Raw genomic sequence first — 27262 nt, 5'->3', positions numbered from 1 at the left:
ATTGATTTTTCCACATAAACCAAGCTACTCAGCCTCTTTTCTCCACTGAATTTTCCTACTGAGCTATCCTCATTCTATTACTCTTTATATCTCTAATTAATATTTAAATAAATCGCCAACGCCATCTCTCCTTCGAATACCCTGGATCAGCCGGGGCTGGACCTCTGCAGGTTGCCGTTTCTTTCTCCAATGCATGAAAGTGAAAAGTGAAAGTGAAGTCGCTCAGTCGTGTCTGACTCTTCGCGACCCCATGGACTGCAGCCTACCAGGCTCCTCCATCCATGGGATTTTCCAGGCAAGAGTACTGGAGTGGGTTGCCATTTCCTTCTCCAAGATTACTATGGTTAGGACTTCCAAAACTGTGTTGAATAAAAGTGGTGAGAATGAGCATCTTTGTCCTGTTCCTGATTATAGAGAAAACTCTTTCAACTTTCCATGTTGAGTATTCTTTTAGCTGTGAGTTTGTCACATGTGTGCATGCTAAGTGGCTTCAATTTTGTCTGACTCTTTGCAACTTTATGAACTATAGCCCACCAGGCTCCTCTATCCATGGAATTTTCCAGTCAAGAATAGTTGAATGGGTTGCCCTCCTCCAGGAGGTCTTCCCAATGCAGGGATGGAACCTGCATCCCTTATATCTCCTGCATTGGCAGTTAGGTTCTTTACTACTACCACCACCTGGGAAGCCCCATGAGTTTGTCACATATGGCCTCTATTATGTTGAAAACCATTCTCTCTATACTCATTTTATTAATACTGTTTCTTATAAATGGATGAAATACTTTTTCCTACACTCATTATGATGATCATATCATTTTCATTATTCAGTTTTTGAATGTGATGTATCACACTGATTAATTTGTTGATTTTGAAATGTATCATTCCTTGCATCCCAGGGATGAATCCACTTGACTACAATGCATGATCTTTTTAATGCATTGTTGGACTCAGTTTGCTAATATTTTGTTGAGGATTTTTGCATCTATATTCATAAATGATATTGCCCTGTAATTTTCTTTTCAGCGTGGTATCTTTGTCTGGTTTTGGTATCAGTATGAGACTGGCCTCATAGAATGAGTTTAAAAGTGCTCTTTCCTCTGCAATTTTTTTGGAATAGTTTCAGAAATATAGGGGTTAACTCTCATCTAAATATTTGCCAGATTTCATTAGTGAGACCATTTTGTGACAAACTTTTTTTGTTGGGAGTTTTATTTTTTGAAATAATTAATTCAATATCACTACTAGTAATTGGTCCCTTCATATTTTTTACTTCTTCCTGATTTAGTCTTGAAAGATTTTACATTCCTAGGAATTTCCCAATTTCTTCTAGGTTGTCCATTTAGTTGGCATATTGCTGTTAATAGCAGTCTCTTATGATTCTTTATATTTCTATGGTGTTGATTGCAACTTCATTTTTATTTATGATTTTATTGTTTTGGACCTCTATCTTCCTTTTCCTTGGTAAGTGTGGGTTATCATTTTTGTTTATCTTTTCAAGGAACCATCTTATCTTTGTTCATCTTTTCCAGTATTGTTTTAGTGTTAGCCATTTAGTAGCATGTTATTTGGCCTTGACATGCTTGTGTTTCTTGTACTTTATTTCTAGTCTTGTAGTTTTGTATTGGAAAAAAATCTTGATATGAATTCAACTTTTCTCAAGTTTATTGAGATTTGTTTTGTGGCCTAACATGTGATTTACCCTGGGTATTATATATATTAATTTTAGTTTATTTAATGTGCTATTTAGGGCCAGTTGTTCCTTACTTATTTTCTGTCTGGATGATATGGCAATTGGTGTGAGTGGAGTATACAAGTCTCCTACTATTATTACACTATTTATTACCAGTATATTTTTTATGTTTGTTAATATTTTATTTATAAATTTCAGATAAACCTATGTTTAATGAGTAGATATTTATAGTTGGAATATCTTATTTTGGGATTTATCCCTTCATCATTATGTAATGTTCTTTTTTGTTTATTATTACAATCATTGTTTTAAAGTCTATCTTGTTTGATATAAAGGTTGGTACCCCAGCTTGCTTCACATTTTCATCTGCAAGGATGAATATTTCATCCCTTGATTTATGCCTGTATGTGTCTTTAGATCTGAAGTGAATCTTTTGCAGGCAGCACCTAAAAAGGTCTTGTTTTTGGATCTATTTACCTACTCTGTATCTTTTGATTGAAGCATTTAGTCCATTTATATTTTAAAATAATTATTGATAGGGTTAATTTGTTAAATTTTTAGGATTATTTTATTATTCTCCTTTTTTTCTTCTTATTTTGTTCTCTTACCTTCTGATTTCATGACTGCTTTTAATGTTATTTGCCATGAAGTGATGGGACTGGATGCCATGATCTTAGTTTTTTGAATGTTGAGTTTTAAGGTCCCATCACTTCATGGCAAATAGATGGGGAAACAATGGAAACAGTGAAATACTTTATTTTCTTGGGCTCCAAAATCACTGTAGATGGTGACTGCAGCCATGAAATTAAGATGACTGCTCCTTGAAAGAAAAGCTATAACCAACCTAGACAGTATATTAAAAAGCAGAGGCATTAGTTTGCCCCCAAAGGCCCGTCTAGTCAAAGCTATGGTTTTTCCAGTCATGTGTGGATATGAGAGCTGGACCATAAAGAAATCTGAGCACCAAAGAGCTGATGCTTTTAAACTGTGGTGTTGGAGAAGACTCATGAGAGTCCCTCGGATAGCAAAGAGATCAAACCAGTCAATCTGAAAGGAAATCAGTCCTGAATATTCATTGGAAGGACTGATGTTGAAGCTGAAGTTCCAGTACTCTGGCCACCTGATGTGAAGGGCTGACTCATTGGAAAAGACCCTGCTGCTGGGAAATGTTGAATACAGGAGGAGATGGGGACAACAAAGGATGAGATGGTTGGATGGCATCACTGACTCAATGGATGTGAGTTTGAGCAAGCTCCAGGAGTTGGTGATAGACAGGGAGGTCTGGCATGCTTCAGTCCAAGGGACACAAAGAATCAGACATGACTGAGTGAGTGAACTGAACTAAACTTTAGTGTTGTATTTTTTTTTTGCATGTGCATCTATTTTAGGTTTTCGTTTTGCAGTTACCATGAGGTTTATATATATACATACATATACATATAATATCGATCTCTCTGTGTGTATCTATCTATCTATCTATCTATCTATATATATATAGAGAGAGAGAGAGAGAGAAATTTAAGTTGACAATTTTTTAATTTCAAATTCATTTTTAAAGTTCTGCATTTTACTCCCAGCTCAATCCCCCTCATGATGACAGTTTTTGATACAATATTTTGCATCACTTTGTTTTGTATATTTTTTAACTACTTATTGCAGATTCAGATGATTTTGCTCCTTTTTTCTTTTAACTTTCTTGTTAGTTTTGTAAGTGTTTGATTTACTATCTTTTCTGTGTATTTTCCTGTATCAATGAGCTTTTACTTTTCATAATTTCTATGTTTCTGGCTGTGGCCTTTATTTTTGTTTAGATGAGTCGCTTTAACAACAGACTGGTTCCAAATAGGAAAAGAAGTACGTCAAGGCTGTATATTGTCACCCTGCTTATTTAACTTACGTGCAGAGTACATCATGAGAAATGCTGGGCGAGATGAAGCACAAGCTGGAATCAAGATTGCCAGCAGAAATATCAATAACCTCAGATATGCAGATGACACCATCTTTATGGCAGAAAGTGAAGAAGAACTAAAGAGCCTCTTGATGAAAGTGAAAGTGTAGAGTGAAAAAGTTGGCTTAAAGCTCAACATCCATAAAACTAAGGTCATGGCATCTGGTCCCATCACTTCATGGGAAATAAATGGGGAAACAGTGGCTGACTTTATTTTGTCTGGGCTCCAAAATCACTGCAGATGGTGACTGCAGCCATGAAATTAAAAGACACTTACTCCTTGGAAGAAAAGTTAGGACCAACCTAGACAGCATATTGAAAAGCAGAGACATTACTTTGCTAACAAATGTCCATATAGTCGAGGCTATGGTTTTTCCACTGGTCATGTAAGAGTTGGACTATAAAGAAAGCTGAGAGCCAAAGAATTGATGCTTTTTAACTGTGGTGTTGGAGAAGACTCTTGAGAGTCCCTTGGACTGCAAGGCGATCCAACCAGTCCATCCTAAAGGAGATCAGTCCTGGGTGTACATAGGAAGGACAAATGTTGAAGCTGAAACTCCAATATTTTGGCCACCTGATGTGAAGAGCTGACTCATTTGAAAAGACCCTGATGCTGGGAATGATTGAGAGCAGGAGGAGAAGGGGACTATCCTTGATTGTAGTGTTTTTTTTTTTCCTTTGATTGCTTTAAATATATAGTGCTACTCCTTTATGTTCTGCAAAGTTTCTGATGAAAAAATTAGCTAATAGTCTTATGGGAGATTTTTTTGTACATAACTTGCTGCTTTTCCCTTGCTATTTTTAATTATCTCTCTTTATCTTTAATTGTTTGCCTTTTTAGTTACAATCTGTCAATATCATCCTATTTGAGCTGATCTTTTTTATAGCTCTCTGTTGGTTGATCTAGATGTCTGTTTCCTTTCCCAGGTTAGGAAATTTTCAGCTATTATACTTACCCTTTTCTCTCATCTTATTGTGGGACTCCTATAATGCAACTATTACTATGTTTGATGCTACCCAATGTGTCTCTTAAACTATCCTTTCTCTCTTTTTTTCCTTTTGTCTTTTTTTCTGGCCAGCTTTAGTGATTTCCACTACACTGTCTTCCAGCTCTAGGTTCTATTCTTCTCTACCAGCAAGTCACTGAAAATTCCTTCTAGTGTATTTTTATTTCATTTATTGTATTATTTATCTGTTTAATATTTGTATTTTCTAAATCTTTCTCAAAAACTTCTATCTCTGTTCACTTATTCTTCTCCTGAGTTCTCTGATCATCTTTGTGATTACCCTGAATTCCTTAATGGCAGATTCCCTATCTGCACTTTATTTAATTCTTTCTAGGTTTCATTTTTTTTTTTTTTTTTCATTTGGAGCATGTTCATTTGTTGCTTCATTTTGTCTGATTTGCTGTTTTTATTTCTTTATGCCTGATAGTTTGGTTACATTTCTATATGTCTAATAGCTTGCTTCAAAGTTCATAGGAGAAATGACCTTTTATAGGATATGTCTTATGCACTCCACTCTGGTCATAAGCAATATATTCTGATAGGCTTGGGGCCCAAGACTAATAAGTTAGAGGGAAATTCCAATATGGTGTTTGCCAGCATCAGTATCCATCTGGGAGTATGAGTTTCCAAGGATGGCTGCCACCTGTGTCTGTGTCTCCAAGGTGAGTTGCAGTTACCTCCTGCCTCTCCGTGAGGCTGTCCAAGATCAGCAGCTGTGTCTAACTCAGGCTCCTTTCAAATTACTGCTTCTGACCCCGGTCACAGAGTATGTGAGAATTTTGTGTGCCCTTTAAGTATAGAGCCTCTACTTCCCACAATCCTCTGGGCCACCTGAAAGTAAACCCTGCTGCTAAGTCGCTTCAGTCGTGTCCGACTCTGTGCGACCCCATAGACAGAAGCCCACCAGGCTCCCCCGTCCCTGGGGTTCTCCAGGCAAGAACACTGGAGTTGGTTGCCATTTCCTTCTCCAATGCATGAAAGTGAAAAGTGAAAGGAAAGTCGCTCAATTGTGCCCGACTCTTAGAGACCCCATGGACTACAGCCTACCAGGCTCCTCCATCCATGGGATTTTCCAGGCAAGAGTACTGGAGTGGGGTGCCATTGCCTTCTCCGGAAAGTAAACCCTATTGGCCTTCAAAGTCAAACATTCTGGGGACTTGTCTTCCCAGTGCAGGAATCCCGAGCTGGGGAACCTGATGTAGGGTTCAGAACCCTTGTTTCTTGAGGAGAAATTCTGCAATTGTAATTATTCTCCCTTTGTGGGTTGCCCACCAGCAGGTATGGGCTTTGACTATACCATAAGCCTGCACCCCCGACCTCCCCTGCATCTTGTTGTAAGTTCCTACTTTAGATTTTTATTTATAGAAGGAGTTTTCTAGTAGATTCTCATCTTTCTCATTAATATTGCTCTGTAAGTAGGTGTCCATGATAGAAGGTGAGCTAAGTATCTTCATACTCCACCATCTATGCCAAAATCCAAAAATATCCTTTCACTTACTAATTTTAGATTTTGGCAGTTAATCTTGCCTACAGTAACTATTACTCTGCTGTTTCAATAATATTTTCTATTTGTCTCCTTTTTTCTACACTTACTTATTGATAGTTTTCTAGAAGGAAGGTCACATGCAATTATTACTTAAACATCATTAAATATTTAATTGTTACTCAGTCATTAGTTTATTTAAGTATGCTTGTTTTGTTTGTTGTTTAGTCACTAAGTCATGTCCAGCTCTTTTGTGACACCATGGACTGTAGCCCACCATGTACCATAGCCTACCAGTCTTTTCTGTCCGTGGTATATCCCAGGCAAGAATACTGGAGTAGGTTGTCATTTCCTTTTCCATCGGATCTTTACAACCCAGGAATAAAACCCATGTCTCCTACATTGGCAGGCAGATTCTTTACCACTGAGTCACCAGGGAAGACTTTTATATAGGTTCTATATATTTAATTTATCATTTAATGGTTTCCATATTTATTTTTATTGTTCAAATTATTGTTGCTTTAGCCATTGGAAGTTCTTCAGAGTGTCTTCTATGCCCTTTTGATATAACTTGCTTTTTTCCCTTAACTTTTGGAAAGTTACTAGCAGATGCTCCAGAATTGTCTGACATTTTCTCTGCTTCACTCTAGAGTTAGTCATTTCTGGCTTCTTTATCTGGACAGTGTTATTTAGAAATCAATATCTGATCTTGGGATATATTTTTACTACATAAGTGTCATTCCTTTTAGTCTCTTTTAGTGGACAATGATAAAACATATATGTATGACTATAAGTCATTACATTCACACCATAATCTAGCAATACAAGGTTCCTTATAGTCTTCTGTCCATGCACTTATTTATTTATTGTTTTCGTCTAGGCTGGGTCTCCATTGTGGTGCATGAACTCTTTCTTGCTTTGCATGGGGGTTTTCTCTATTTGTGGAGAGTGGAGACTATTTGCTAGTTGTGGAGCACAGGCTCTAGAGTGTGTGGGCTTCAGTAACTGCAGTGCACAGGCTCAGCAGTTTCAGCTTGAAGGTTCTAGAGTGCTCGCTCAGTAATTGTGGTACACAGTCTTTGTTGTCCTGTGGCATGTGAAAACTTAGTTCCCAGACCAGGGATTGAACTCATGTGCCCTGCATTGGCAAGGAGATTCTTAGCCACTGGACCACCAGGGTAGTGCCTGTCCATGTTTACTTGTAAATTCTTTCCCCCAAATGAGAAAAACACTCTTGCTATCAACAAATTGCTTATTTGTTGATTTGCAGGTAAAATAATATTAGAATTAATAACATATTCCTCTCTGAAAGACAAATTTACCTCCAAGAGTACAGTGTATATGTGCAATTTTTTTTTCATTTATCCTTACAGTATCCAGTTAAAACAGTGTTTACTAAACTTAGTTCATCTCCCCCCCCCCCCCCACTGGCCCTGCCCCACACAATCTCTTCAGTCAAATAATGCTATACATTTGCAATACAGTTAGATTCATGTCACTCAGCATTCTGTTCTAGGCTTTCCTAGATCACTGGACAGCAATCCAGTGATTTGCTTTTATTTGTATATATTAAGTTTTACTGTTTATGGTGTACAATTCTAAGAGTACTGACAAATACATGGAAGAGCATGAAGAAAAGTTCTCCCACCATCTAAAATCCCCCTGTGGCCCTAATTTTATTCCAACCTGACAACATTGATCTGTTATCCATCCCTAAAGCTCTGCCATTTTCAGAATGTTATACAAATAGAATAATGCAATATATAGTCTTTTGAGTTTGATTTCATTCACTTAAAAATGCACTTATGACTCATTTGTGTTTTTGTGTGAATCAATAGCTCTGTTTTATTGTTGAGTATCATTCCATTATACAGACATACAATAGTTTGTGTACTCATTCATCTGTGGAAATAATGTTTTCCATTTGAAGAATTATGAATAGAGCACTGAAATATTTTCACACATACTTGAACCTAAGTTCTCATTTTTTCATAGGAACTTGCTAGAAGAAGTTGAAAGTGAAAGTAAAAGTTGCTCAGTAGTGTCCGACTCTTTGCAAACCCATGGACTTTACAGTCCATGGAATTCTCCAGACCAGAATATTGGAGTGGGTAGCCATTCCTTTCTCCAGGGGATCTTCCCAACCCAGGGATCGAACCCAGGTTTCCCACATTGCAGGCAGATTCTTAACCAGCTGAGCCACCAAGAAAGCCCAGAAGTTAAAGTGGGTTATATGGCAATCACACATTTCAAAATTTTAAGAAACTGTCAAACTGATTTTTTTTTTTTTTTTAGCTTTTAAAAATCTGGCTGTGCTGAGCAGCTTGCAGGATCTTAGTTCCCCTACCAGGGATTGAACTTTTACCCTTGGCACTGAAAACATGGAGTTCCTAAACACTGGACCACCAAGGAATTTCCCTGTAAAACTTGTACTGTTTGACAAATATAATATATTTATATAATATACTTGTATATATTTGACTTATATATTCATATCATTTTGTCTTCCCATCAGCAATGAATGAGTTTCTCTTATTTTCTTGACAGAATTTGATATTCAAAGTGTTTTTGATACTAACGATACTCATAAGTGTGTAGTAGTATCTTACTATAGCTTTAATTTGCCTATTCCTAATATTTAATGATGTAGAGCAATTTTACATACTTATTTTCCATTTATATATCTTCTTGGCTGAAAAAACTGTTCAGATCTTTTACCTACTTTTAAAAGTTTAATTGTTTTCTTAGTTTTGAGTTATAAGAGCTCTGTATATAGGTCCATTATCAGAAATGTGATTTATATTAAATGTGTGACATGTCTTACAATTTTCTTAAGAGAGAAAACATCTCTTTTTATTTCTGTAAATTTCAGTGTACAATTTTTTTTTTCTTTTATAAATCTCATTTCTGATGCTATATGCATCATAACCAAATCTAAGCTTGCAAAGATTTTCTGCTATACTTATTTTAAATTTTTTTTATATTTAGAAATATGAACTGTTTTAAGTTAATTTTGCATAAGTTAAAGCAGGTTCCATCTGCTGGGTGGGGAAGATCCCATGGAAGAGGAAATGGCAACCCACTCTAATAATCTTGCCTGGAAAATTCCAGGGACAGAGGAGCCTGGTGGGTTACAGTCCATGGGGGTCACAAAGAATTGGATGAGACTGAGCACACACACTTTAAGACATGTGTTTCAAGACTTTTTAAAAATTTATTTTATTTCTTGACTTGCAATGGCTAAGACTTCCAATAGGATGTCTAATATGAGTCATGATATTTTTACTCTGTTCCTGTATTAAGGAGAAGTTAGCTGTGGGTATCTTGTTTTTTGTTATTTGAATTATATTTGTTATGTTCAGGAAGCCTTATTCTATTTGTAATTTTCTGAGAGTTTTTATCATAAATATTATTGTTGTTCAATGCTAGGTCATGTCAGACTCTTTGCAAGCTCATGGACTGCAGCATGCTGGGCTTCTCTATCCTTCACTGTCTCCAAGAGTTTGCTTAAACTCATGTCCACTGAGTTGGTGATGCCATCCAACTATCTCATCCTCTGACACCCCCTTCTCTGCTGGATTTATTTATATGCTTTGTCTGAAACTGGTGATATATTTATTTAGTTTTACTTACTTAACCTTTCTCTATGGTGGGAAGATCCCCTGGAGAAGAGAAAAGCTAACCACTCCAGTATTCTAGTCTGGAGAATTCCATGGACTGTACAGTCCATGGGGTCACAAAGAGTCGGACATGACTGAGTGACTTTCACTTTCAATTTATGGTGAATTTTATTAATTTTTTTTTAATATTGGTCCAGTCTTATTAATAGAATGAGCTTCAGTAATGATATGTTATCTTCTCATGTATTGTTGGATTCAATTTGCTAAAATTTATTGAGTATCCTATGTATCAGTGAAGGACCTTGGACTTTATTCTCCTTTATGGTACCGTCTTTACCAAGATTTTGTAAAAGGGGGATGATGATAATAATGAGCAGAAAGAGGTTCTCTCTTTAGCTTTCTGGAAGAGCTCATTTAGAATCAGTACTATTTTGTTTTCCTTAAATATTCAGGACAACTCATTAGTGACATTTCTGGATCTTTTATTTGTGAATAGTTTTAGCTATAAATTTAATTTATTTAATAGACATAGAATATCTAGGTTAGTTACTTATTATGAGTGAGACTTGATAGTTTATATCTTTCAAAGAGTGGACTTCGTTTTCAAATTTATCTTCATAAGTTATGGTATTTTCCCCTCATTATCATTCTAATGTTTTATGTAATCTATAATGAAGTTCCTTTTCTTCCCTCATGATATTGGTGACCTGTGACTTCTCTCATTTTCTCTTGATTGATTTCACAACAAATTTCTTAATTTTGATGACTTTACAAGAAATAAGCTTTCAGGTATCATAGAGTTCCTTCACTGAGTATCTCCTTTTAATTTCACTGGTTTCCCCCTCTCCCAATTTGTATGCTTTTCTTCTTTCTGTTTATTTTGTTTTACATTTTCTACTCTCTTAGGGTAGAAACATAGGCTACCAATTTTAGATTTTTATTTCTTTAAAAAAAATCCTTTTGGAGTATACTTGACTTACAATGTTGTATTAGCTTTGGGTATATAGCAAAATGAATCAGTTATACATATAAATATAAACACTCTATTTTAGGTTATTTTCCCATAAAGGCCATTACAGAGTACTGAGTAGAGTCCCCTATGGTATACAGTAGGTCTTTATTAGTGATCTATTTTATACGTAGTAGTGTGTATATATCAATTCCAGCCTCCCAATTTAGCCCCGTCCTCTCTTAAGCAGTATCAAATGGCATGTCTTTCTCTAACTTACTTAACTCAGTATGATAATCTTTAGATTAATTTTTGTTGCTGCAAAGTGGCATACTTTCTTTCTTTTTTATGGATAAATTATATTCCATTGCATATATGTACAAAATCTTCTTTATGCATTCCTTTGTTGACAGGCATTTAGGTTGCTTACACATCTCGGCTGTTGTAAACTGGTTCAGAAAAAACTGGGATGCATGTATCTTTTCAAATTATGGCTTTCTCTGGATATATGCCCAGGATTGGGATAGCTGGATCATTTAGTTGCTCTATTTTTAGGGCCTTCTCCTCCATCTACAACCAAATGCATTTTGACCCCAGGATTGCTTAAAATGTCATTCCTTCTCTAACATTCTTTCCATCCCTTTCTTTTAGTAAGAACTATCCATTCTCAATTCAGAAGCTTCTCTAGTCTGTTGCATCCAATATTGATTGAATATCTTGTTTATATATATTCAGATATGCAGAGATATATGAGGGCAATTTAATGTAGTGGTTTTGACTTTGCCATAGTAATGCCTTTTATCCAAATTAATGTTATAAAACTTCTGAATCATCTTATATCTATTATATCTTGTATTCATAGGCAACTGTCATGTAATCTGCACTGATATCAGTACCTGACTTATTTCCCTTACTTCCTAAAATACATGTTTGTGTTGTCTATGTAGAGATCTTTCCATTTTTATGGCTTTCTTTCTAGTACTATCTGCTTATAATCCTGGAGACAGATTTTTTTCTGTCCTCTACGTCAAAAGTGTGTACAGATAACTTATTGTTATATGACAAACTCGATGACTTAACATGATGCCAATGCTTTGTTTTATTAATAAATCTTACATTTGGGTAGTGTTCAGTTGAGATGGCCGGAGAAGGAAATGGCACCCTACTCCAGTACTCTTGCCTGGAAAATCCCATGGATGGAGGAGCCTGGTAGGCTGCAGTCCATGGGGTCGCTAAGAGTTGGACACGACTGAGCGACTTCACTTTCACTTTTCACTTTCATGCTTTGGAGAAGGAAATGGCACCCCACTCCAGTATTATTGCCTGGAGAATCCCAGGGATGGTGGAGCCTGTTGGGCTGCCGTCTATGGGGTTGCACAGAGTCGGACAGGACTGAAGCGACTTAGCACCAGCAGCAGCAGTTGAGATGGCACATCTCCAATTCACATGACATCAGTTGGGCAGTTTGAGGCTGAAGTATCCATTTCCAAATAAAGTATCATGCACGTGCCTAGAGAGTGTTGGCTGTCAGCTGAGATCTAGGCTGGTGGTCTTTGTTCTTTTATAAATGACCTTCTCCAAAGAACCATAGGACCTTCCATGCAAACATAGAAGTTGTTCTCAAAGTCTCATGATTTAAAAGCTATTTGAACTTGACTCTACATGAAGAGCATATTAAGTGAGAGAGGATAACTACCATAGATTCTTCCATTGAGAAAAGAAAGAATTAAGAATACATAAAAATCATTGGCTCATAGCATTTCTGAAACATATCTAGGCACATGCTGTCAGTCCATTGATTATTTCCTAGTCTTGTTCCCTAGAACTTATTTAGGGAATAATTTTGGCTCTTCACTCTGAATCATCCCTTTCTTTCCAGCAGGAATACTCCATTTTTACAGCTAAATGGTTTTCTTAAGCTTCTTGTGGTGTAGTAAATTAGGTGCTTAGAAGATTTTTGTTTGTCTTATTTGTATACTTTTCTGTCCTTGTAAGCTAGTTACTTTACAGAAATTAGGAAAGTGTCTATGAATCAAATAAAACCTGTTCAATGCTAATCTTATCAAGATGGGTTATATTGGGCCCAAATGAGGCTAATGTGGAAAAATACCTTTAATATTCTTAGAAACCCTATTGCTTAATTACTAACCATGCTCTTAAGAATATTAATCATACCCTCAAATCTTTTGAGGCCTAAACCAATAAGATTTTATAGTCAAGTCATGGAAACTTTTGCCATTAAGTCATTCTATTCTTCTAGTCCACTGTATTTGCTGTTTGTCTAAAGCCATTTCTTACTTTGAAAACTATTTTTTCTGGTAGAGATCAGAAATGAGAAGCATTCCTATTTCCAATCTTCCAACTCTTTTTTTTTTTAATTTCCTTTAAATTATGCTCAATTACTCAATGGGTTCTTTTTTTTAATTAATTTTATTTTATTTTTAAACTTTACGTAATTGTATTAGTTTTGCCAAATTTTATTTTTTTTTAATTAAAAAGACTTTATTGAAGGAAAGTGATTCAGTTACATGTATATTCTGCTTCATATTCTTTTCCACTATATTTTATTATAGGTTACTGAACATAGTTCTGTGAGCTATACAGTAGGACCTGTTGTTTATCTATTGTATACATAGTAATTTTATATCCAGTTTTTTTTTTTTTTATTTTATTTTTAAACTTTACATAATTGTATTAGTTTCACCAAATATCAAAATGAATCCACCACAGGTATACATGTGTTCCCCATCCTGAACCCTCCTCCCTCCTCCCTCCCCACACCATCCCTCTGGGTCATCCCAGTGCACTAGCCCCAAGCATCCAGTATCGTGCATCAAACCTGGACTGGCAACTCATTTCTTAAAAGCTGTCTTATCAGATCTGATTTTTGTTTTGTTGATGTATGGCAAAACCAATACAATATTGTAAAGTAAAGAATAATAATAATAATAATAAAAATTTTTTTAATCAATGGGTTCTTTAATTCTTTTCTTATATTTTGTCTTGCTGCTGCTGCTAAATCACTTCAGTCATGTCCGACTCTGTGTGACCCCATAGACGGCAGCCCACCAGGCTCCCCCGTCCCTGAGATTCTCCAGGCAAGAACACTGGAGTGGGTTGCCATTTCCTACTCCAGTGCATGAAAGTGAAAAGGGAAAGTGAAGTCACTGTCACGTCTGACTCTTAATGACCCCATGGACTACAGCCTACACAGGCTTCTCTGTCCATGGGATTTTTCAGGCAAGAGTACTGAAGTGGGGTGCCATTGCCTTAGGCAGCTAGAAAAAAATCAGTTGGCAATTTCTATGGCTAGTGATGAAAATATACCCAGTGAAATCTATCCATGACTTCTTCAGGTCTATTTCCTATGTTGCCATAGGCAATTGTGATGAGAATCTTTTCAGTTCAGTTCAGTCACTCAGTTGTGTCTGACTCTTTGCGACCCCATGAATTGCAGTATGCCAGGCCTCTGTGTCCATCACCAAATCCCGGAGTTCACTCAAACTCACGTCCATCGAGTCAGTGATGCCATCCAGCCATCTCATCCTCTGTCGTCCCCTTCTCCTCCTGCCCCCAATCCCTCCCAGCATCAGAGTCTTTTCCAATGAGTCAACTCTTCGCATTAGGTGGCCAAAGTACTGGAGTTTCAGCTTTAGCATCATTCCTTCCAAAGAACACCCAGGGCTGATCTCCTTTAGAATGGACTGGTTGGATCTCCTTGCAGTCCAAGGGACTCTCAAGAGTCTTCTCCAACACCACAGTTCAAAAGCATCAATTCTTCGGCACTCAGCTTTCTTCATAGTCCCAACTCTCACATCCGTACATGACCACTGGAAAAACCATAGCCTTGACTAGATGGACCTTTGTTGGCAAAGTAATGTCTCTGCTTTTGAATATGCTATCTAGGTTGGTCATAACTTTCCTTCCAAGCAGTAAGCATCTTTTAATTTCATGGCTGCAATCACCATCTGCAGTGATTTTGGAGCCCAGAAAAATAAAGTCTGACACTGTTTCCACTGTTTCCCCATTCCCTTGAAGTGATGGGACCAGATGCCATGATCTTTGTTTTCTGAATGTTGAGCTTTAAGCCAACTTTTTCACTCTCCTCTTTCACTTTCATCAAAAGGCTTTTAAGTTCCTCTTCACTTAAGGGTGGTGTCATCTGCATATCTGAGGTTATTGAGATTTCTCCCAGTAATCTTGATTCCAGCTTGTGCTTCTTCCAGCCCAGTGTTTCTCATGATATATTCTGCATAAAAGTTAAATAAGCAGGGTGACAATATACAGCCTTGACATACTCCTTTTCCTATTTGGAAACAGTCTGTTGTTCCATGTCCAGTCCTAACTGTTGCTTTCCTGACCTGCATATAGGTTTCTCAAGAGGCAGGTCAGGTGGTCTGGTATTCCCATCTCTTTCAGAATTTTCCACAGTTTATTGTGATCCACACAGTCAAAGGCTTTGGCATAGTCAATAAAGCAGAAATAGATGTTTTTCTGGAACTCTTTTGCTTTTTCCATGATCCAGCGGATGTTGGCAATTTCATCTCTGGTTCCTCTGTCTTTTCTAAAACCAGCTTGAACATCTGGAAGTTCACGGTTCACGAATCTTTTGACCACTTCCTAAATGGGAACCTCTTTTTTCAAGCCTTCAGTTCGTATTTCAGATTTCTGTACAGTGGCACTCCATTTCCAGAAACCAACTTTATTTGTCTATTGCTGAAAATTTATTTGTCTATCATGTTTTGGTAACCCCAAAACATGTTGCCTTCGACCTGTGGTTTTACCTCATCTAATTATTCTATGTCTCAGGAATATGTACAGGGTTTAGGTACTGTTGAACTGACAGTCAGGCTTGGCACCAGAGTGGGGTTGGCTGGAAACGGGCTCATATGTGTCTCTCTCCTTCTTCATGAAGTTTCAGGGTTTTTCTCAGTGTTGTCTTGAACTGAGTATTTGGATTTCTTACTTAGTAACACAGGACTCTAAGATACAGAAACAGGAAGTACAAGCTACCTGTTACTTAAAGACTGGATCCAGAAACTGGCACAGCATCACTTTTCTGTATTCTCTTGATGAAACAATCACAGAAACTGCCTCAAAAATGTATTTTTCTCTGGGAGCATTATCAAGTAATCCATGGCTGTCATTAATCCGGACTTCCTAGGTGGTAGAGTGGTAAATAATCTGCCTGCCAATGGAGGAGAAGAGGGTTCGATCCCTGGGTCAGGAGGATGCACTAGAGGAGGGCATGGCAATCCACTCCAGTATCCTTACCTGGAAAATCCCCTGATGGCCTATGGGGCGTAGAGTCGCAAAGAAACAGACACAGCTGAGCAACTGAACACACATGCATTTTAATCTACCATAGGGAATGTTCAAATAACAATATGATTTCTAGCACAAACTTTTCAAATTGGATTGATTTAACTTGTATAGTCACAAGCCTATAAATAAAGATGATGGTTTGGGTTATATATTTGCATATTGTTTATTAGAGAAGACTTGAAACATATTTTAATCCTTTGTTTTCTGTTTTTCAAAAGATTGATATGGTTTTGAAAAAAACCATAACTCCTAAGTAGTACACTTTGAAATTTCTCTTTTATTTGATTCTCGAATATTTACCAAATCATTTATCCTTAATATACCTTTTGTTCTTTGTCTTTTTCTCTTTGTGTCTGTCCATTAATTAGAGGAAAACTTTCCCAAAAGTAAGAAATTACTCTGAAGGTCCAAGTTCATTTTGTCTGATTGTTTCATTTTTTATACTTTCGCCTCCTATAAGTTTTTGCTAAAGCTGATGAACTTCATATGCTATTTTTGCTGCAAGCTAAGAGATCTTTTTGTCTCTTCCTAAAACTTTTGATCTGCTATATCTTGCCATGAAACCATCAAGCCTGCTGTTTTTATATCTTAATTGCTTTCTTAATTTATACATATTTATTTCCTAAAAGATGGTAGGATAAAACTTTCAATTTCCTTCAACTCTTTACAGATTTTACAATATTTGCATTTTCAGTATGCTAAAAAATATCTTTCCATTTCTAATGTCTTCTAATAAGGAAACATTACTGGTTACTCTGTTTCCTCTGATACTCGAGCCTGATAACTATGTAGCCAAGAAAAAATATATATATATATTGTATAGTAGAGGATCATATGTTTAACCTCATAAAAGAATAGTTTGCCTTACCAAAATTTTATTTTCAGATATTATTGATTTCTTTTTTGTCTTGAACCTTAGTTTATCAAATCTAGAAATTGTCTAAGATTCTTGACCCATTGCAATCCAGAAATATACTTAGACTGAGCAAAATACTTCAAAAGGAAGTAAGACTTTGACCTCTTCTGAACTCTGTCCTATTTGAGGAATAAAGGCAAAGAACAGTCACAAAAATGTAGAAACACTGACAGAAGACCTGTGAAGTAAATCTCAACTCAAAGAAATTCACTATTGATATGGAAAGTCCCTTTTTGTTAAATTTTTTCAAGTCTTCTATGGATTATCCCATTGTAAACTAGCATAACATTGTCAAGAACCAGAATAAACTGTTTTTTGATTATTTCAGGTTATGAGATTGGGACTAGAGGAAGGAAATAAAAGGCTAAACTGACCCTAAAAAATAGATGTCATAATTCCTGTTAAGGATTGTTCTCATTGGAAAAGAAAGGTCACTATTCCACTGGACTATTTTATGTTATCTCTTTCCTCTGACAACACACACACACACACACACACACACACACTTGAGTGGCTTAATGTAAAGAATAAAGAGTGTTTCTTTCAGTGTCATCAACACTAGACATTCATTAATGTATACTATATATACATTGTTGAAAACTCGGGATATACTGGTGTCAGGATACAAATTAAGACACATTAGTTGAGCATTTGCTGAGTGCTCAGCCTGCTATTAGACAGTTTATTTGCATTATCCCTATTAGTTTGGGAATACCAGGCAGTTTACCAAATAAATAATAGAGTTTATACTGACAAAATCTATAGTAATTCAAAAAAAGATCACCTTGATGAGTACCTACTCATAAAATATAGATTTTATAAGAAGAAAACTAGAAACATGTTCTTTTCACAAAATACTCAACTAAAGGAAATGACTTAGTTTAACCCCAAAACAACCAGATATAGGTATGCATTATTTTTTGAAGAAAGACTAAGGCCAAGAGATATTCTTCACATCATGCCACCCAATTTTTCCTTCTTCTACAACCTAAGGAACTCTTCTCTCCCAGGTGAGTCATTAAGACAATGGTCTTTGGAAGAAGACTATGTCATCCCTGGGTAACTATCCTTGTCTGGAGATGGGAGACTGGGTGAAGTAACAAATTCAAACTTGACAGTTCTGAGTTGTACTCTCATTTTTATCTATGCACATTATTTTTGTGCACAATCATCCTTCTTCTTTTTTTTAATCATATAATGTACTCAAATTAGCTCATATTTTACAACTGCCTTTGTTGCTAGAGCAAGGACATTTTAATATAGCAACCACAATAGAACAAATTATGACCCACAAGTGAAACTTGATCATTTTTAAACAATCTGCATGCAAATATTTTCTTTTTTTATATATTTCAGATGATTGAAAAAGCAAACAAAAAATAGTATTTCATGATACTTGAGAATTTGTGAAGTTCAAATTTTATTGCCTACATATAAAGGGTTTGCCTGGAGCAAGACCATGCTCATTTGTTTACTTGTGGTCAATGGCTACCTTTGTTTTACTACAGTGGAGTGGAGTAGTTGGGACTAAGGCATACGGTCCACAAAGCCATATTTCTATATTTAATATATGACCCATTACAGGAAAGTTTGCTGACCATTGTAACACATGTTCAAGTGATTCTTTCAGAATTAAAAATTATCTTAAACAAATGCGCATTGTAAACCTGGATAGTGGAAGGCTTTGATGAATTCTTCACTGAACTTGAGTGGAGGGTGCTCTCAGGCACAGAACTAATCCTAGTACTTTGTGAACACAACATCCACTGATAATGACTTTGTAATCAATATATTTGCCAATCACATGCAAACGGTGAAAAGATGGTTTAAGATATAGAGCAGATTCCTGTCAAAGTTTCCATTTGATTCTGTATACAGTGACCAAATGGAAGGAATTAAATGAGACTTATAAATTCAGGGACAGGAGATATTTATTGCCAATAGGTTTGCAGCAAATTTCCTATAAACATGGATGTCAGTGGAAAACAATAATACTTACTTTTTAAAAAAAAGTCCTTTAACTGCTGATTTCAAGACATCGTTTTAAAAAGCTTTAAAACTCCCCTGTTTTGGGTAGCGTATTTTATCCACTGGCATAAACAGAATGCCTTCCTTTTAGTTCATTTCCATAAGTAGGTTGCTTTCTGAAAGTTTTCCTGATTTATCAATCCTTGATCTCTAAAAATTATCTTATTTCCAACAGTATTAAGCTTCTAACCTTCACTTCCTGAAAAAATTTTTCTATTGGCAAAGATATTCATGGGATATCCAGATAGCAAATAGCCACCAAATTCACTTTGGAATTTTCAGCTCACACTGTGTCAAACCATTGTAAAAGGGCAGGTTACCAAACACCTTGGAAAGTAGGACCCAGACAATATCAAGGTGACATTTTTAGTACAAAGAAAGTAGTGCAGTGAGTTTGCATATTAAAACCACTTATGAAAGCTTGTTGTGATGTACTTCCAGCCTCTGAACAAAATCAAGAAAAACAAGTGACAGCAATTGCTTCCCAGGCGGTGCAGTGGTAAGGAATCCGTCTGCGAATATAGAAGACACAAGAGACAAGGGTTCAGTCCTTGGGTTAGGAAGATCACCTGGAGTAGGAAATAGCAACCCACTCCAAATTTCTTGTCTGGAAAATTTCATGGACAGAGCAGCCTGGCGGGATACATTCCATGGGGTCACAAAGAGTTGGACACATGAGTGTCTGAGCATGAGCACAAGCAAGTCAGCTCAACTATTGTAAGCTTAATCAAATCACCACAATATATCATCATGATGTGAAGATGTTGTAGAGTAATACAAATCCATTTCATTTCACCATATTTTCATCTTATTCATTTCAAGCTAGGTGAGTTACCTCTCAGTTATTCACTTATTCCATCATCCATGCGTTGTCTACTGTTGTTTGTTGTGCCTGGAATTGTTCTCAATTTGTCCTTTCTTATAATAGTCAGCAAAATGACTCTCAGACATTTGGGAACAGATAAGGATTATAAAAACCAGTACCAAATGGTAAACCAAAGGAGCAATTTTTTAGTTCAGGTACAAAACACAATGAATATAATCTTGAGTGAAAATTTTATAATAACATAAAAAGATATAAGACAAATTTAGACATGAGAAGGAATTGGAGAAGCTCACAGACTCATTTCAGAAACATAACCAAGAAAGTCATAGGGAAAGCTATAGCAGAGTAAAAAGGACTTGAAGTTCACACATAGAGGGTAGACTATCCATCTACATGTAGAATCTAAAATAAGACACAGATTAATTTACCCACAAAACAGAATCACAGACATAGCGAAAAGACTTCTGGTTGCCAAGGGGTAAAGTGGAGGAGGGATGGATCAGGAGTTTGGGATTAGCAGACACAAACAAGTGTGTATAGAGTGGATAAACAGCAAGGTCCTACTGATTAGTATAGGGAACTATATTCAATATCCCATGATAAACCATAACAGAAAATCATATGAAAAAGAATATATATATGTGGGTCAATTTTCTGTACGGCACAAATTAACATTGTTGTAAATCAACTATACTTGAATAAAATTTAGAAGAAAAAAATAAAAGGAATACAGTTTCTCCCTATTTAACTTCCCTCTATGGGCTTAGAAAATTCTAGTTAACAAATTTTTTTTGAGATTTCTGTCACATATTTATGCTGAGGTAAACACTAAGTTTAAATTGTCTTCTTCTAGTAGTCTTGACAATGTTCTTTCCCCTTATATGTCACAAGATGCTCTCACCTTCCCGTTGGCTGACAGTGATGGAATAACTTTTATGCAGTAACCGCTTTTCTGTGAATTTTAGAAAGAACAACGTGGTATTGTCATCGTGATTTTATTATGTTATTATGCTGTTTGTCAGAGGTGGCTCCCAATATGATCCCTGAGTCAGGGTATTCATGTCCTCTGCAATTCTCCACCCTTGAGTATGGGCTAGACCTGGTGACTTACTTCTAATGCATAGAATGTGGTAAAAGTGATGTGATGCTACATCACATGTAATGTGATTCACATATGATGAATCATATGTGAATGTGATATGATCACAATGTGATACATCATATGTGATTCAGCTATATAAGACTAGGGCTTCCATTCTCCCAGTAGACCTGCTATCTTGCTGGCATTGATAAAGCCAGCTATCATCTTATAGAGGCCCATATGGTAAGGAACTAGGACAACCTCTAGCCAATAGCCAGCAATGAACTGAAGCCTTGAATCATAGTCTTCAAAGAACAAAATCTCCCTAGCAACCAGATCAGTGAGCTTGGGAATAGATCTTTCTGCAGATGCAACCCAGATACATGCAGACATAAAGTACTTCTTGAGCCCTGCCCCAAAAGGGATTAAACCTACCGTCATTATTCCCTTTCAGTGTTATTCCTCAGGGAAAGGCAGCACTCATTTTAGAAAAAACTGCTTCTAAAATAAAAACTACATCCCCACCATTTGCCCCTTAAATTGTGTCTGAATATATCATTCAGATTTTGTGCTTTTTCTTTTTCTTCTTTTGGTCTTATTCTGCATTTCTCAAGGCCAGGAAATTCTGTGCTGTCTGCATTGGATCTTGCCCTAAACTCTTCATTTTGCATCAGTCTTAGTCCTCTCTCTAGGACTTACGAGCATCTCAGAAGGTACAGGAGACAAGCTTAAGTGGAACCCTTAGCTGGTCCTTGGAACAAGGGCCATTGTGATGACTGAGAATTTTCTACTTTACACTCTACTCAGAAGGTTGTCAAAAATGATTAAATTCTGGGTTGGACCTCTGTTTCTTACTTTTTGTGAATCATTTTAATTCCTGTAGCTATACCTTCATTTTATGGAAGAAATAGTTCCCTCAAGCTATCAATTTTGATAAATTGGCTCATATTTTGTTGCTCTGTGAAAATTAACTCTGCAATACATTCTTTTGGGAATTCTATCTAATGAACAATTATATCGAATTTATTTTGTGTTTAACAACCAATGAAATAGTTGGGGAATCTAGTTACTAAACAAATAGACCTCCAAATAAATGCTAGCTTATCATGATAAAAGATGTAGGCAGGAGACCGGTGCAGGTGTTCTGGGTCTGCAGGTGGATTTCCTCTGAGCTGTGAACCAGAGGCCGAGGAGTCTTGTACCTCTTAGTTCCACCTTCTCCTTTTTTTTTTTTTTGGGGTTCTGTCATAAATGCCAGTCAGTGGTAGGTATGAGACTGGAAAGAAGGCATGCCTGCATTCCACTTCTAGCCACATGGTAATCCCTGCATGTAAGATGGCTGGGGAATACTCCAGCTGGGCATCTGCCTCCTGCTACAACTCACTATGCAAAGGAAAAAAAAAAAAAGGATGGGAAATATAAATATTTGGAGGTTACCTAGCTTTCTCTGCCACTCTATAATTTCTCATAATTTTTTTCCTTTCTAACTCATTAAAATTTGCCTTACAAAACTAGTACTTAATTGCACAGCTTCTTATATTGGATTCTAATCATTTGGGGACAGTTGGTTGTTTCTATAGAAAATTAAAAGCAGCTGTGAAGCAAGGGCCATGATACCCTTTACAGAATCACTCTAGGTACCTAAGACAGTCCTGGGTTTGGTGAAGGCAGTTTCCACTCCTGATGGAGGAGCCCCATTCTATCAAATCCCTATTGTTTACATCATGTACTAGGGCTCAATGGCAAAAAAAGGCGGCTCTGACTATATTATGGCTAAGATATTCTGTTCGTTCTAACTAAAGATTTAATTGGACTCTTCTCATAAACCTTAGGTTTAACTATGGTAGGCTTCAGATATTCAGGATTTCTAGAATTCCAAGGCTGAAACTGTTATAAACATTTGCTTAAGTTTTTAAGCTTAAATTTTAAAGTATAGGAATAGCACATAAAGTCTCTGTGTTTGTTGTAGTTGTGACTCCATTTTCTTTTGTCTTAAAACAAAAAACTCCTTAAGTAGAACAGAGGGAAAATTTCTGAATTGTGTTAACAATGTTACTAACAGATATATTTTGCATTTGTATAATGCTTGTAGAATCCCGGGGACCGGGGAGCCTGCTGGGCTGCCATCTCTGGGGTTGCACAGAGTTGGACACGACTGAAGCTACTTAGCAGTAGCAGCAGCGGTGCTTGTAGAGTGTGTTTTATTTTTCAAAACACTTCCATAGTGTTTATTATATTTAGTTTTAGTCTTGTTTATTAAAATTTCTGTCAGTTTTATATCAACTGCATTTTTATTTAAAATTATGTTTTATTATGAATATATTTATATTTAATTATATGTAGTTTTAAAAATTATCTGGTGATAGAAAAGATGGGTATTTCTATCTCTTATATAGCATAAAGATATTTTAACCCAGTGTGGACAAATCAGTTTCTTGTATTAGTATAAATTAGCACTAACACTAGGACTTGAATGAATGTTTTGGGATTACAGTCCATTTTTTAAACAAAATGCAACAAATTGAAATCTCTTTGACAGGAGGAATGTTTGACTTTCAATTTTCATTACTTTTTTGTACTTTGAAAAAACTGTTTTAATTCAAGAATCTCTGTGTACAAAGCCAGTGGTATAAGTGATTAGAGTTTAGCACGGCTTCCTTTTATTTCATTTTTACCTTTCCCCCTCATAAGCACGCAGTGAAGACATCTCTCATTGTATTGCTTTAGCATTATCTCTTAACAGACAATTTCTGCAGTTACAAGGAAACCATGAGTGTATCCAGTGATATTTATAACCCAGAAGTTTCTTGCTGCACTATAGGATGGTTCATAGGTTTCTTTTTGACCTGAATGCTAAGACTGGGGATGTGTCCTATATTTTAGTATCCATTAGAACTTTGTTATGAGAATTTGGTTCAAATTTGGATGTTTTCTCTCACTTTTCAAATTACAAGTATTTTTGCTTAATGAGTGTCATGTATTTACTCTTCCTTTGTGGAGTAAGACTTGTCATTAATGTTTTAAAATTAAATTGCTTGAGTTTCAAGAGTCTTAGCTTATTAATTAGTCTTCTAGGATTCAGTGGTCAAGGTTGTATTCCCTCAAGCTGGTCCCTTCACCATTTTAGAAGCAGTAGTTTTATTCTCCTCTCAGCCTTCATTTTCCAGACCAAGTCCCTAACTCTTTAGTCTGTTCCTCTGAGGATACACTACACACATAAATCAGGCTTCCAAGGAAGCTAAAAGAGGTAATTATTATTTGCATTTTGGGCATTTAAAAACTCAAAGCTCAGAGGTGAGGATACTTAATTCTAGCTACTTCACCAGATTATAAATTTCTCCTGGGAATACAGCTCCTTCTGTTTGTTTTACCTACATCTCTACTCCCTAGGATTCTAGTGATGCAACCATACAGATAACCCTAACTTTAGGGCTCTAAATAGGAAACAGACCAGTACCCATCAATTTGCTAGTCTCAATTCTGGTTCCTAGGTCTCTCACTGTCAAGAACAGTTGCTGCTGCTGCTAAGTCACTTCAGTTGTGTCCGACTCTGTGCGACCCCATAGATGGCAGCCCACCAGGCACCCGCGTCCCTGGGATTCTCCAGGCAAGAACACTGTAATGGGTTGCCATTTCCTTCTCCAATGCATGAAAGTGAGAAGTGAAAGTGAAAAGTGAAAGTGAAGTCCCTCAGTCATGTCCGACTCTCAGCAACCCCATGGACTGCAACCTCCATGGACTGCAGGCTCCTCCATCCATGGGATTTTCCAGGCAAGAGTACTGTAGTGGGGTGCCATTGCCTTCTCCGTCAAGAACAGTAGACTTGTGTTATTATTTAGGGGATTACTTTACCAAAAGAGAGTCTGTTTAGATCACTAAGGTAAGAAATATACTTTTACTTTCTATATTACAAAAGTATTTCAGTCTGAATGATATGGATCCATGCTTACTTCTTTAAAAAATAATAATTAATTTTAATTGGAGTCTAATTTCTTTACATATTGTGATGGTTTTTGCCAGACATCGACATTAATCAGCCACAGGTGCACATGTGTCCCCTCATCCTGGGACAATCCAGGTAGACTAAGAAAAATCATCTGTCCCAAATTGAATGGTTTCCTATGGCCTAGTTGATACCAAAGGACAAAGCAGAAGTTTTCTAAAGGTCTTTTTCGGAGTTTAAATCAAATTTAAGCTTTTTTTTTTCTTCTTCTTTGGCCTTAAAGTTACATTTTAATTACAGTGCAATAATTTGAGAAACATTGGTAATAGGGAAAACTTTTAGACCTTTTGTTCTTTAGTGCAGTCAAGGGAAACCTCATTAGAGAGGATTTTCTTAGTTAGCAGGGTTTCGAGGTTAATGAGCTGTGAGTGATAATATATAGTAGTAATCCCTCCTGGCACTAACAGGTTGTATTTTATACATTCCTTAATCTCAATAGGAAAGGAGGTGATGGAGAGGGTGAGAAGGAAACCAATTTAAGGGGCTTGGGGATGTTCAAAAAATCCCACTCCTGGTATGAATCATAATTGAAAACTTCACATGTTCAAACCTGCATAGCTAAAAGATGAGTGGATAGAAACATTTCTCCATAAACTGATTTCAGTGAAAAAAAGATGATGACATGTTGTGGTTTCTCAAGATGAACTGAATGACATTCTCGAAAATTTGATATCCCAGGGGCAAAGTTCATTTTCCTGTCACAGGAAGGAGCCAACAAAGTTTGGAGTCATAAGTTTGGATCAGTCTGATAGAGACAAGAAATAGGGTGCAATTTATAAGGAGATATCCTGAACTGAATGCAATTTGAAAGGGGGTTACAGTTAACACATTTTAACTCTAAAATAGATTAGCTCTCAAATGAGAATTTTATCAAATAATCTTATTTTTAGTGTCAGCACAGTGGTCATTAATAACCTTTTTTGTTCATCACATTTGGTACTTTCTTTGTTATCGGGGACCCTCTGGAAATCAACTCAAATCATCAGTTCAGTTCAGTTCAGTCACTCAGTGGTGTCCAACTATTTATGACCCCATGGACTGCAGCATGCCAGGCCTCTATGTACATCTCCAACCCCTGGAGTTTACTCAAACTTATGTCCATTGAGTTGGTGATGCCATACAATCATCTTATCCTCTGTCATCCCCTTTTCTTCCTGACTTCAATCTTTCCCAGCATCAGGGTCCTTTCAAATGAGTGAGCTCTTCCCATCAGGTGGCCAAAGGATTGAAGTTTCAGCTTCATCATGAGTCCTCCCAATGAATATTCAGGATTTATTTCATTTAGGATGGACTGGTTGGATCTCCTTGAAGTCCAAGGGACACTCAAGAGTCTTCTCCAACAACACAGTTAAAAGCATCAATTCTTTGGTGCTCAGCTTTCTTTATAATCCAACTCTCACACCCATATATGACTACTGGAAAAACCATAGCCTTGACTAGAAAGACCTTTGTTGGCAAAGTAATGTCTCTACTTTTTAACATGCTGCCTAGGTTGGTCATAACTGTCTTTCCAAGGAGAAAGTGTCTTTTAATTTCATGGCTTTAGTCACCATCTGCAGTGATTTTGGAGCCCAAAAAATAAAGTCTGCCACTGTTTCCAATGTTTCCCCATTTATTTGCCAGGAAGTGATGGGACTGGATGCCATGATCTTAGTTTTCTGAATGGTGAGCTTTAAGCCAACTTTTTCACTCTCCTCTTTCACTTTCATCAAGAGGCTCTTTTGTTCTTCTTCACTTTCTGCCATAAGGGTGGTATCATCTGCATATCTGAGGTTTTTGGTATTTCTACCAGCAATCTTGATTCCAGCTGTGCATCATCCAGCCCAGTGTTTCTCATTATGTACTCTGCATAGAAGTTATAAAAGCAGGGTGACAATATATAGCCTTGATGTACTCCTTTTCCTATTTGGAACCAGACTGCTGTTCAATGTCCAGTTCTAAATTTTGCTTCCTGACCTGCATACAGATTTCTCAAGAGGCAGGTCAGGTGGTCTGATATGCCCATCTCTTTAAGAATTTTCCAGTTTATTGTGATGCACACAATCAAAGGCTTTGGCATAGTCGATAAAACAGAAATAGATGTTTTCTTGGAACTCGTGCTTTTTTGGTGATTCATCGGATGTTGGCAATTTGACCTCTGGTCCCTCTGCCTTTTCTAAATCCAGCTGGAACATCTGGAAGTTCACAGTTCACTTACTGTTGAAGCCTGGCTTGGAGATTTTTGAGCATTACTTTACCAGCATGTGAGATGAGTACAATTGTGCAGTAGTTAGAGCATTCTTTGGCATTGGAATGAAAACTGACCTTTCTCAGTACTGTGGCCACTGCTGAGTTTTCCAGATTTGCTGGCATATTGAGTGCAGCACTTTCACAGCATCATTTTTAG

The sequence above is a fragment of the Bos indicus genome, chromosome 24, assembly GCF_029378745.1.
Source record: "Bos indicus isolate NIAB-ARS_2022 breed Sahiwal x Tharparkar chromosome 24, NIAB-ARS_B.indTharparkar_mat_pri_1.0, whole genome shotgun sequence".
Classification (NCBI taxonomy): Eukaryota; Metazoa; Chordata; class Mammalia; order Artiodactyla; family Bovidae; genus Bos; species Bos indicus.
The sequence above is the reverse complement of the archived record's forward strand: the minus strand, read 5'-3'. Positions refer to the sequence as shown.